The sequence below is a fragment of the Sarcophilus harrisii genome, chromosome 2 (assembly GCF_902635505.1).
Source record: "Sarcophilus harrisii chromosome 2, mSarHar1.11, whole genome shotgun sequence".
NCBI lineage: Eukaryota > Metazoa > Chordata > Mammalia > Dasyuromorphia > Dasyuridae > Sarcophilus > Sarcophilus harrisii.
This window is the reverse complement of record NC_045427.1, coordinates 95,944,069-95,956,535: the sequence shown is the minus strand read 5'-3', so window position 1 is coordinate 95,956,535 and position 12,467 is coordinate 95,944,069. Positions and strand designations below refer to the sequence as shown.

The following is a 12,467-nucleotide window of genomic DNA, read 5'->3' as shown; positions in this document are numbered from 1 at the left end:
CTGTAATGATTAAAAGAGCTTTGACTTTTCCTTGCAAGATGCTTCCCAGCAGATGGTATCAGAGAACAGCAAATGGCCTTAAAGGAAGTGCGTGGTACTAGCATTACTAGTAGATAGTAGCAGAATATAGTATTTATGCAGCAGAAACTAGTGAAGTTGTGCAATAGAAAGTGGAGATATGACACTGAGCAGAAGACACAATGACACAAAACTTCTTTAGCGCTGCACCATTAGAATGCCTGGATGTCCTGCTGGTGTGAATCTTGACCACATGCTTTCCCTGTTGGGATGCTTGTTCACAAATATTCCCTGGCGCACAATATCTCCCTATACATCTGCCTTCTCCACAGATGGTATGGTAATCTGTGACAAAGTGGACCCTGTATGTGTAGGGTAAGAGGAAATCTTTTCATTTAATTCACTATGTATTTTAATTAAATGCTCTGCACTTTTAAATTATGTGTCTTCTGATTGATCATAAAAAGAAATATATTGGTGGGGACTTGGGAACTATGGTTTTGAATGAGTTATGACTTCCAACCTAAAAGAGCTTTCTAGAGGTTCCTGTGTGAGAGGATGCTACATTTGTATCCTGGATGCTACATTTGTATCCTGCTAGCACCCAAGACAGTTCTTTGCACAGAACACTTATGCATTACATATCGAATGTTACCATTTCAAGCTTTTTGTTATAAAGACTTCTACCTATTGTTCAAGTTTTTAATCTGAATACCCAAACCCTTGTTGCCTAACTGCCTTTACCTGGATTCTTGATTGTTGCCTCCTATGTACTTGGATTTCTGACTTATTGACTATCTCTGACCTATGGCATTAACTGAGCCTTTAATTCTTGCCTCTTTACTTAGGCTATTAATTTCCTCAAGTAGCATAGCTTAATAGAGAGTGCTGAGTCAGTAGTAAAATCTCATTGTGAGTTCTAATTCCTTTGTTTATGAGCTATGTAACTGAAAGTTACTAAATTCCTTTTCTAAGCTTTAGTTTTCTCTTTCAAAAGGAGTAATAATATTTGCATTCTATCTACAAATATCTATCATCTATCTATCTATCTGTCTATCATCTATCTTAAAGGGTTGTTATAAGGATCAAATAAGCTAATGATTGCATATGTACTATTTAATTATTTAATGATATATTTTTTTCTAAACCCAAAGTTAGTCATTGACTCTCTTTTGCAGCCTCAGCACAGAATAAGGTGGCTCCTCAGTCAATAATCTAATCTACAGACCATTCTTTTGAAGTGAATCATTTTTATAAATCATTGAAACCTATCTTCTAATAGAAGTCAAGGAATGAGTCTAAATCAGCTAATACATCATAGTTTACTCTCTGAGCTCAAATCAAGAGTTATTCTTGTTATCTTAATGATGTACTAATGGGTATGTTGATACAGTATTGATATATCAGTAAGCTCATCATATTTATGAAGAGATTATAAAGGGTGGACCTTTCAAAGCTAAACCTTTAATTTTGATAGTGGTCAATATTGTTTTTGGGGAAAAGATGAGGATGGTTTTCTCTCTGAACAAAAGAAAAGTGGGGGACTACTGGTACAAACTATGGCCTGTTCTATTAAATCTGCTCAGAACATCAGCTGGTTTTGTTTGTTTTTTAAATCAAAAGAGATGGCTTATCTGTTGTGTTTACATGTATATTTGTGGGTATTTTGGAAATTATTGTGATGATGTAAGGTACCACTAAACATTTATTTTAACTAACAAAAATAAATTACAAGTAAATGGAAAGAAGAGAAATGATCTGTGCTACCCATGAAGGAAGTTTTTACTATATTGGCTTTGTCAGGTGTTATGGAAAGTAATTGTGAACCAAGATTTAATAAATAATGCATTATTGTTTTGAGAACATTAGAGGTAACAATATGTTTAGAAGTTGTTTGACAGTTATGACACTTTAATGGGTCCTTAAGCACAGAAAAATCATTAATTCTGATGAAGTTGCTGAATCTCTAAGTTTAGTGATCAATATTCATAGATCAATTGTGCTCATGTGTCTAAAGTTCTATTAGCAATTTATAAGGGCAAGTTCTATGATTAAAATACAATACTATAAAGACACCCTGGAACCCTAACAATGATTTTATATATCTATATCTATATCTATTTGTTTATCTATCAATCTACACACACACACACACACACACCACACACACACACACACACACACACACACACACACACACACACACTACCATCACAAACACCATTATCACTACCACCACCACCATCACTGCCATATATTTATATATCTTTAAAGTTTATTAAACACTTTGCATATGATATCTGTCGTGATCCTCATAACAAACTATAAGGAAGGTAATACAAATATTATTGCTCTTTTACAGATGAAGAAACTGAGGTTTATGAATATTAAATGGCTTGCTCAGGATATGCAATTAGTTTTGAAGCAGGATAGGAAACTATGTCATGTGCAAGAATTTGATCCTATAAGTATAAACAATAGTGCAGAGTTAATCTTTCACTGTCATTAAATATTTTATCTGATTTCACTGGAACAATGAAAATAATTATAGCCTGCATTCTTCTTTTTTGATCCATTCATCATTCATTTATACAATAAACATTTATTGAATGCTCATGAGGTGCAGAATATTATGCTATGTGCATTTTGAAATAAAAACAAAAATTATTGACATAGTTCCTATCATTGGTTCATCAAGAAGCATTTATTAAACACTTACTATGATCTTGGTACTGAGCTAAATATTAGAAATAAAAAATGAACAAAAAAAAAAAGGTCCACTCTTGTCCTCAAGGAATTTACATTCTAATGGAGATTAACATCTAAAAGAAAGCAGAAAAGGGGAGAGGGGAGAAGAAAACCAGTTCAGGCCATGGGGTACTGACAAAAAATGAAGAGATAACTGGCATGGGCACCCTTCTTAAATATAGATTCTTTGAGGAGCCATCTAGTCAGAGGGACAGGCTATGAGGTGAGGGTATGTCTAATGTGTGAATTCTAGGGCTGAAGTGATCTTCAGGCTTGAAGAGATTTCTGAGCACAGCAAAGAAGACCAGAGGAGTGAAGTTTAATTCTAGTAAGTGAAAAATGTACAAGCATAGGAAATTATAATACACCCAAGTGAAGGAGAAAGCTTTAATACAAAAGGATATGTGATGTCCTATACCCTCTTTTCCTCTTCTCTCTCTGTCTCTGTGTCTGTCTTTTTCCTCCTCTCTTCTTTTCCCTCTCTCCCTCCCTCCTTCTATTCTCTTTCATTTCCTTTCTTCTCTTTTTTTTGGAGCACTTAAACAAAGGAGATATGTAAGTTCCAGGGCCAGTCAGCTTTGGAGCTAGTTCATTGGAAATGGCTGTGACTATGTTAATATACTATTGAAGAATTCAAATGAAATGTGCAAGTGTTGGCTGATAATTTGCATATTTGCTTTACACAATACCATATGTTGGAATATTCAGGTTTTGGTGCTATAAACTAAGCAACTGATCAATATACCTAGATTTTAAAAAATATCATCTTGATATTAAAAATTCATATTATACATTCAAAATCTAAAGATGATAATATTCAATGATCATTGAAGTAACTTTTGTCTAGAACTCACTGCATCACTTTTTGTGTTATTATATCTGTATTATACTTACATTGTGATATTTGATATCAAAATCATGGAACATATTATTTTTTTGTACTGTTACTGATGAAGAATTTTCTAAAGACTCATATTTATAGTGTGTAAATATTATACTTAATATTCTCCAACCCTTTGAAATTTATAATGATGGGATAATTTAGTTCACCTCCTTTATTTTATTTAATTAAAATTTTATTGTTGTCTTTTTTATATCATCTACATTTCTTAAAACTTTATTGCTCCCAAAGGGCCATTCTTTATAATAATGAATAAAAAAAGGAAAAAAAATAAATATCTAGTTTAACAAGCTAATCATGTGTAGAGTGCCACAAAAGAAGTAAAGAGGGATCATCTCTTCTTTTGGGGGAGGAAGCTTCAAGATTGGTAATTATAATTTCTTAACATCTAGTTTTGTTTATTTTATTGCCCTTTCCTTTTTTCTTTATATTTCCATTGTGTATTTTATTTTACTGGTTATATTTCATTTTGTATCAATTGTCTTCCTACACATCTTACATATCACAGAGTTTGAGAATTAAAAAGTATCTCAGTGGTTATCTAGTCTAACATATATAAGGAAAGAATCTTTGTTATAAAATACCTAACAAGAGGTCACCTAGCCTCAACTGAAAGACACCCAAGGAGGGAGAACTCATTATTTCTTGTGGAAATCCATTTCAGTTTTGTCCAACTCTAATAGCTGTTTTTTTCTCTTGTACCAAGATTAAATTAGATTCTCTGCAAATTTCACGCATTACTTCTGATTTTACCTTTTGCGGCCAAATAGAACAAACCTAATTCTCTTCCACAAAATAATTCTTCAAATATTTGAAGACAGATGTGTATTCCTTGGGTCTTCTCTTTTCTAGCCTAAGAATTCACTATTTTTTCAAAATGATTCTCATATTAAATGGACGCATATCTTTTCAACTTTAAATGTGTTTCTTAAACCATTGGTATTCAGCACTGAAGAGTATAATATTCCAGATAAAATCTGATGAAAGCAGAGTATATTGAGACATTTACCTCCCTTGTCCTAGAAGAGATGCCTGTCTTGATGTAATCTAGGATCACCTTATATTACTGATTAATATGAAGCTTACAGTTAATCGATGCCCCTCAATCTTTTTCAGAACTATGGTTTAACCATGTCATCCCCATTTTTTTACTTGTGAATTCTTTGTGCTTTTCATTCATCATTTATTATTTATTACAATGCAGTTATATTCTATTACATCCATCTACTGAAACTAGTTTAGCCATTCCTCAATCACTATAAACACTTTATTTTAAACTGAAGGACAGAGAAATGAAGTGAGGGTCTCAAGCCATTTGCTCTGAGATAGAGAGATTGAAGGTCCTGTTCCTATGTATGGTCAGATCAGACATCCTCCTGGATGTTAGCTTACCTATGTTTGATTTCTTGAAATCCAAAGCCTAGACTTCTTTTGGGCTTGGTCTGTATCATGGGTTCTAAACAATTGTCAGAGAAGTGACCATACTTGAGAAAAATGAAGAGGTATCTCTCTTCCTTACAAAACAGTCATAAAAAATGATTGTCTTGAAAACTGTCCTGTGTTTGCAATACTTCCAAGATCTCTCCATTTTTGTTTAGGGATGGTGAGAAATCCTTCAACGAAATTAATGTTAATGAACATGTTCTATATAGCACTTTTGGGGACATGTGGGTAGAAGAAGGTGGGTGGCACATTGGGTCACAGAACCCAGCACATGGAGTGTTATAACACTTCCCACACACAGACAAAAAAGAGAAAAAAATTAGGACTTGATGACGTTAATAATTAATCTAGTGTCTGTGTCCAGAGCAGTGTCATACCCCTAGTGAGCATTCTAACTAGCTCACATAGCACGTGGATGAACAGCAATTCCCTGTTTCAGAAGAATCAACTGTCAGCTGCCATGAAATGTTCTTTCTAATAGTACTCTGGCTAGCTCAGCATCCTGTATGCCTCAACTATTTTTGCCTCAACTAAAGGGATCCTATCTGATTCCTTGTTCACTTTTGAGGCTTTGGGAGCTGCATGTATATTTCACCTGAATTTCATCTGAGTAATTATATTTGGGTCATTGAGAAATATTTTAAAATTTTAAAAATCACAGAACATTAGCTATAATCTGTAAATCTAAAATCCACAAAGAGCAATGAGGGAAAATAGTGCTTACTTCCATATCTACTATTAAGGCCACACCTGGAAGGCAGTAGAATTATGCTTGAATTCTGAAATGTTTCCCTTATTTACACTTAGTTATTCAAAGAATAGTTATTCACTTTATCCTGGCTGTTTTATTCTTCTACCCATCTTTTGGATACTTTATTCTTTGCTAGCATAGGCAGGAATAGCCAATGATGATTAGTCACCTTTTCTTAGCTGTATCGTTTGGATAGGGCATGATATATTACTAATGGGTAATAGATTTTGGGCTATGTCATCCCACTCTAACTCATCACTCCTATTCAGTTCACAAGGATCTCAGTTGTTTCAATGGAACCCTCCATTGGTAAGAACAGTTTAAAATTATTCTATGGCAGAGTTTTCTTCTACTGCCAAAGCTATGCAATGGTTTGGTGTCAGAGAATGCCTTCCCAGGAATAGTGTCTAGTCATAAACTATTTTTCTATTGGCCAACCCAGACTAATCTCTGTTCCTTGTTCATATCTTGACTTCTTTTATCTACTTGCCTTTTACTCTGTATCTAGAATAGATTCCTTCTATCCTCAGCTCCATCTTGTTGAAGATTTTACCTCCCTTTAAAACCCAAATCAGTTGTAGCCTCCTTCATGAAGTCTTCCTTGATCATCCCAGATAACTATTCTATTTTCAAATTTCTCATACTATTAAGCTTTTCTCTTATCTTTTCACTAATTTCATTCTCCCTTGATTTATAGATATTTGTGTACACCCTGATCCCCATCTGCCATTAAATTGTAAGTTCATCAAGAATAGAATCTATTTCATGTCTTAGTATCTCCCTCAATGTTTTGCACAGTGCCTGGAAAATGTGAAGAGGCTAGTAAATGTTTAATGAATTGAACTCAAAGGAAATACAAAGACGGTGAAGATGATTCACTTTCTATTTCTTAATTTTTTTTATTTGTGGAGATAACACACTATTGTTTGGCAAAAAAATGGAAGATGAGCAAATATCTCAAATTTGTTAATAATTTTTAACATCAGCACCCATAGGAAAGAAGTCATAGATGAAATAGTTAGAAGTTTACTAGGGACAAAATCCGAAAAAGGCAAAAGTAGTAAAACCCATAAGCTTAATTTTTATAGGTACCAAATAGATTTGCTAGAAGACATGACTGGAAAGTAGTTCAAAGAAAGTCCTTATGAAGCTTCCCTTAGATATAATTATCTTCTGGGGTCTACTTTGTAGAGTTCACAGATAAAATTTCTCTCTTCCATGGGAGAGGTCACATTTTTTTTTTACTGGCATACTAGAGAAGACGACTTATCAAAACCTTTTGCAACTACTGGAAGAAAACTATATTTGGAGTGTGTCTATTAACCTGGGGAGGACATCTGTTTTCTGGGAAACACTATGATAATCTACCAAGGAAAGCAGCCTATCAAAAACTTAGGTGTTTGGAGATCAGCAAAATCCTTCCAATACACAATGAAGATGGCAACTATCTTTCTTAACCTTGCAGTTTGAAAAGGTAATTCTAGAAATCTTTTTGAAAAGACTATTGCCCCAGTTTTTCACTTATCTGATATGGATGCAAGTATAGTCAAGATAGATTATGAAGGATAAATCAAGAAGCTGCTATAATTAATTGAAAGCTTGCTTTTGTTTGAATAGACTGTCTTCTACTGGTTTAGTCTTTCTGATGATATGATTATTAGAGTTCCACAATTATCTTGGATGAATCCCCCATAGAGTGATACCCCAATCTCTCCAATTCCTTCTTTTATTGAAGGGTTGGTTGATTATCATTCTCAGGATATCAATAAAACAATTCCAATGAGAGGGAAAATTTAGTTGGCCAAAGAGACTAATAAGGATGCACAGACAAATTCACCGATTAATAGTTTTTAAATGAATTTAGAAGATGGAATCAAAAGTAGTTAACAAAAGATGAATGTGAAAGTGAAACATATTACTGAAAGAAAACCATTAATAATGTTAAATCTTAGAATGATCAGAGGTTGATGGGGAAAGCCAATCATAACAAAAGACTTTTTTTATTTGTTTTTAATAATGTTAGAGAAAAGAGAAGGATCAAAAAAGAGATAAAGAACAATGATAACAGAGGAAAGGCAAAACTGCTCAATTTGTTTTATATTTCTTTTCCTGCTGGGTAGAATGACCTTTGAATTGTCACAGAAGAATTCCATATTTCTTGTCTCTCTTAGACCAAAGACTATCATGGATAAACATATCATTAAACAGCAAACAAATCAAACTGTTTAACTGACCCATAGTTATGGAGGGGGGAAGCTTTGAATCTCTAAGATATTGGTTATTAATAATTAAGAATCCCACATTTCACAATAATATTTAGGGTATAATTCAGGAAATTTTAAAAATTGATTTCACAAGGCAAGGAGAATTTGATGAATATATATATACTTATATATATAAAATCTTTGTCAATTAAATGAGCTCTGAGTTTACAAACACTTTCCTGACAGTGTTTATAAAAATAAAAAGCCAGGTAAGAAATTCTGAATCAGAAATTATTGCTAAGAACAATTTTCCTTAGAAGGATAAAGGCTTTAGTATTCAAGTCTCAGATATAAGTTTGTCAGATCTTACAACCTTATTCTTTACTTAGAGAAGGACATTGGTTGATGATAAAAACCTATTATGAAAGTCAGAAAGCTACTGGAATGAGAATAAAATGGAAACACATGGAAATGAATATCTTGCTTGATTTACAGTGAAATGGAGGCTAGTTTAAACAGTTACTTATGACAGGTGAGAGAAGAAATAGGGTCTGTCACTCTTTTTTTTTCCTTTCTTCCTTTTCCTTTCCCCCCCAAAACTGGAAAGGATGGAAGAGAAATGGCTAACAGGGAATTGATAAACTAAAAGAAGTAAGGAGATAATAAGAGGACATCTAATTGCCTTTGATGAAACAGAATTTTTTGTTGTTCAGTCATTTTCAGTCATGTCTTAATCTTTGAGATCTCATCTTGTGGTTTCATGGAAGAGATACAAGAATGGTTTGCTATTTCCTTTTCTAGCTCATTTTACAGATGTAGAAACTAAAGCAAACAGGGTAAAGTGACTTGCCCAGGGTCATATAGCTAAGAGGTCTGAAGCAAGATTTGAACTCAGGAAGATGAATCTTTTTGACTCCAGATCTGGTATGCTACCCACTATGCTACCTAACTGTCCCAAAATCAAATCATCTGGTCTTATGTCCTCAGGTACTGAAAAAACTGGCGGAGGTGATTACTGATCTACTATCAAGTGATATTTGAAAAACTGGAATATTGGGGAAGCACTGCAAGATTGCTGACGGGCAAATATCCTGATTTTCAAGAAAAAAAAATTACAGATTAGTGAACTTGACTTTGATTCCTGGCAAAATTTTAGAATGGATTTTTAAAGTAATGGTGGTAAATATCTAGACAGGGAAGAAGGAAGAGGCGTGTACAAGAACAGATTGTGCCAGCCCAAGTTTGTATTGCCTGGTATAGAGATGCTTTATCTAGCAATGTATTTTATAAATATCTCACTATTTCTACGAAAAAGATGGTGAGACAAGGATCAGATTATAACATAATAAGATTCAACAACTTGACTCAAAAAATCATTGATGGTTTGATGTCATTTTGAAGGGATTGTTCCTATGATGTACCTATCTGCTTCCCTTCATCTGTCTTAGAGATGTATTCTATTTAACATTAAAAAAATCAGTTATGTGAATAAAGGCAGAGAAGTCATGCTTCTCTAATCTGCCAGTAACACAAAGGTAAGAGAAGTAAGTAGCTAATGTGTAAAATGAAGGAAGGAGGAACAAAAAAAAAAGACATGCTCTCAAAGTGGGGTTCTATCTACCAAGATAAAATGTAATGAGAATTAAAATAAAGTTGTGACAGCTAGGTGGTACAGTACATTGAATGCCAGATTGGAGCTAGGAACACTTATTTTCCTGAATTCAAATCTGACCTCAGGTACTAATTAGCTGTGTGCTCTTGGGCAAGTCACTTAACTCTGCCTCAGTTTTCTCATATATAAAATCAGTTGGAGAAGGAAATGACAAGCTACTCCAGTATCTTTGTCAAGAAAACCCCAAATGAGGTCAGAAAAAGTCAGACTAGACTGAAAAATAAAATGACTAAATAATAACAACAAACCAAAGTCATACATGAGTTTAAAAATCAGATTTAAAAGTTTAAAATCAGGCATATTACAAGTTCAATATGCATCAACAGAGTGCACATTTTGAGCTGCATATGAAAGCATAGCTTCTAAAGGCAAGGTGATAATTTTATTATATTCCATCCTTACTAGGAAACTTTTGGAGTATTGTTTTTTGTACTGGTTGACAAAATTTAGGAATTTTGTCATCACATTGATAAACTGGAACCTTTATACAGGAGAAAGTAAGCAAAATAGAGCTTGGTCCCAGCTTTATGCCTTATGAGCATCTATTAAAGGAAATGACTTTTTTTTTTAAAACTATGGACAATATTTTAATGTTGAAATTGTCTTTCTTTGCATATTCTTCATGTTTTTTTTATTTTTAAAAGCCTTTTTATTTAAAATTTTAAGTTCCAAATTTTATCCCTCCCTCCCTTCCTCCTCTTCTCCCTCTCTGAGATGACAAGTAATCAAATATAGATTATATATATGCAGTTATGTAAAACATTTACATATCAGTTATTTTATATAAGAAGACTTGAATAAAAGAAAAAAAATGAAAGAAAGTAAAAAATAGCATACTTCAGTCTGGATTTAAACAATCTTAAGTTCTTTTTTTGGAGGCAGAGAGCATGTTGCATTAATCCTTTGGTATTATCTTGGATTCTTGTATTACTGAGAGTAGTTGTCATTCCCAAATCCTTCATCAAAAATATTGCTGTTACTGCATACAGCAATCACCTGGTTCTGATCTTTATGCATCAGTTCATATAAATCTTTGTAGGTTTTTCTGAAATCATCCTGCTTGTCATTTCTTATAGCAGAATAATATTCCATCGCAATCATATTCCATACCTTGTTTAGTTATGCCCCAGTTGATAGGGATCCTTTCGATTTCCAATTCTTAGTTACTACAAAGAGATCTGCTATAAATATTTTTGTACAAATAGGTCCTTATCCTTCTTTTTGGCTTTGGGATATAGACCTTTAGTAGTGTTGTTGGATTACAGGACATGTGCAGTTCTATAGTCTTTTGGTCATAGTTACATATTGCTGTCCAGAATGGTTGGATTAGTTCATAGCTTCTTTCAACAATGTATTAGAGCTTTGACCCATTTACTTTTAGAATAAAGACCATTCTAAATAATCAGACTTCATATAATCATGAAAATATTGATGTGTCTCTTAAGGGTTATTGTGAAGGAGCCCAGAAGAATCCTCTGTAGGGATTTCTACTGAAAGAAGAAAAAAGGCTCCGGATGAACAAGTAATGGAGAAATAGAAAAGAATTTGCAACTTTGAGTACAATCTGCAGTCATAGACACAACGTGATCACAGGTCTGGGATTTTGTTACAAGATGAGGTCTCTATACACTTACTTCCCCATCAATGTTGTTATTAAAGCAAATGGTTCACTTGTCAAAATTGGAAATTTCTTGGTTGAAAAAAATATATCCAAAAAGCATGTAGGAGATGAGGTGTTGCTTATACTGATTCTCAAGTCCAAAAAAGATGAATTAATTCTTAAAGAACATGATATTGAACTTCTATCAGACTCAGCTGCCCTGACCCAACAGGCCATCATAGTCACAAACAAGGATATGAGAAAATTTTTGGATGATATCTATGTTTTTGAGAAAGGCACAATGCAACAAACTGATGAATAAGCTGGAAAAGATGCCAAAGGCCATGTTCTGAGAAGAAAACACTTATTCTGACATAAAATAAAAATACTTTTTATTAAAAAAAAAAAAACAACAGCGGCAAACAGTCTATTAGTATCTCAGTTTTTCTATATCTCCTTCAACATTCAAAATTTTTCTTTTTTGTCATATTAGGGAAATGGTTATTTTTAGCCTGGATAAATAAGAGGAGGTCAGAGAAATACTGTTTCAGTATTTAAAAAACATGATATGGAAATGGGATTATATATTTATTCATCCTTAGGAGGCAGAATGAGCAACATTGGATGGAAGTTATGAAGAATCAGATATATGGGCAGTAGATTTCTCTGCCTTTGAGGTCTTTAAGTAGAGACTGGATGAATGTTGGTTATGTTGTAAAAGTGTCTTTCTAGAACATGTATTAGATTAGCTAGCTCCCAAGATCCCTTTTGATTCTGAAATTCCTTGTTTTCATGAGAAAATCTTTCCTAGAAACTCTTCACTGAAACATTGTTTTCAATTTTGCTGTTACAATTGTTATTTAAGGCATATCAGAAACTAGAAATACCCATTTTGTAAATGGAGAATTTTTTTTCTTTCGCTCTCATGATCTACATAAAAGTCTAGTTGTCCACAGAAGAAGGTATTATCCTAAGGGAAGCACAACCTCCTTCAAATCTCCTTGTACTGGAAGAGGAAAATTTCTTTTCCTCTAGCATCCCACTAGGTGAGGCTTCTCAGAAATTTTTTCATAAAAACAGAATAAGAACTGAGCTGCAGTGTCTATCATAGTCTTGAATCTTTTTGTGCC

General features: G+C 33.5%; 1 pseudogene; it reads left to right on the top strand.

Moving 5' to 3' along the window:
* The first annotated feature begins 235 nt into the window (after window positions 1-235).
* Window positions 236-11,732, top strand: LOC100917385 (annotated as a pseudogene).
* Window positions 11,733-12,467: the final 735 nt, after the last annotated feature.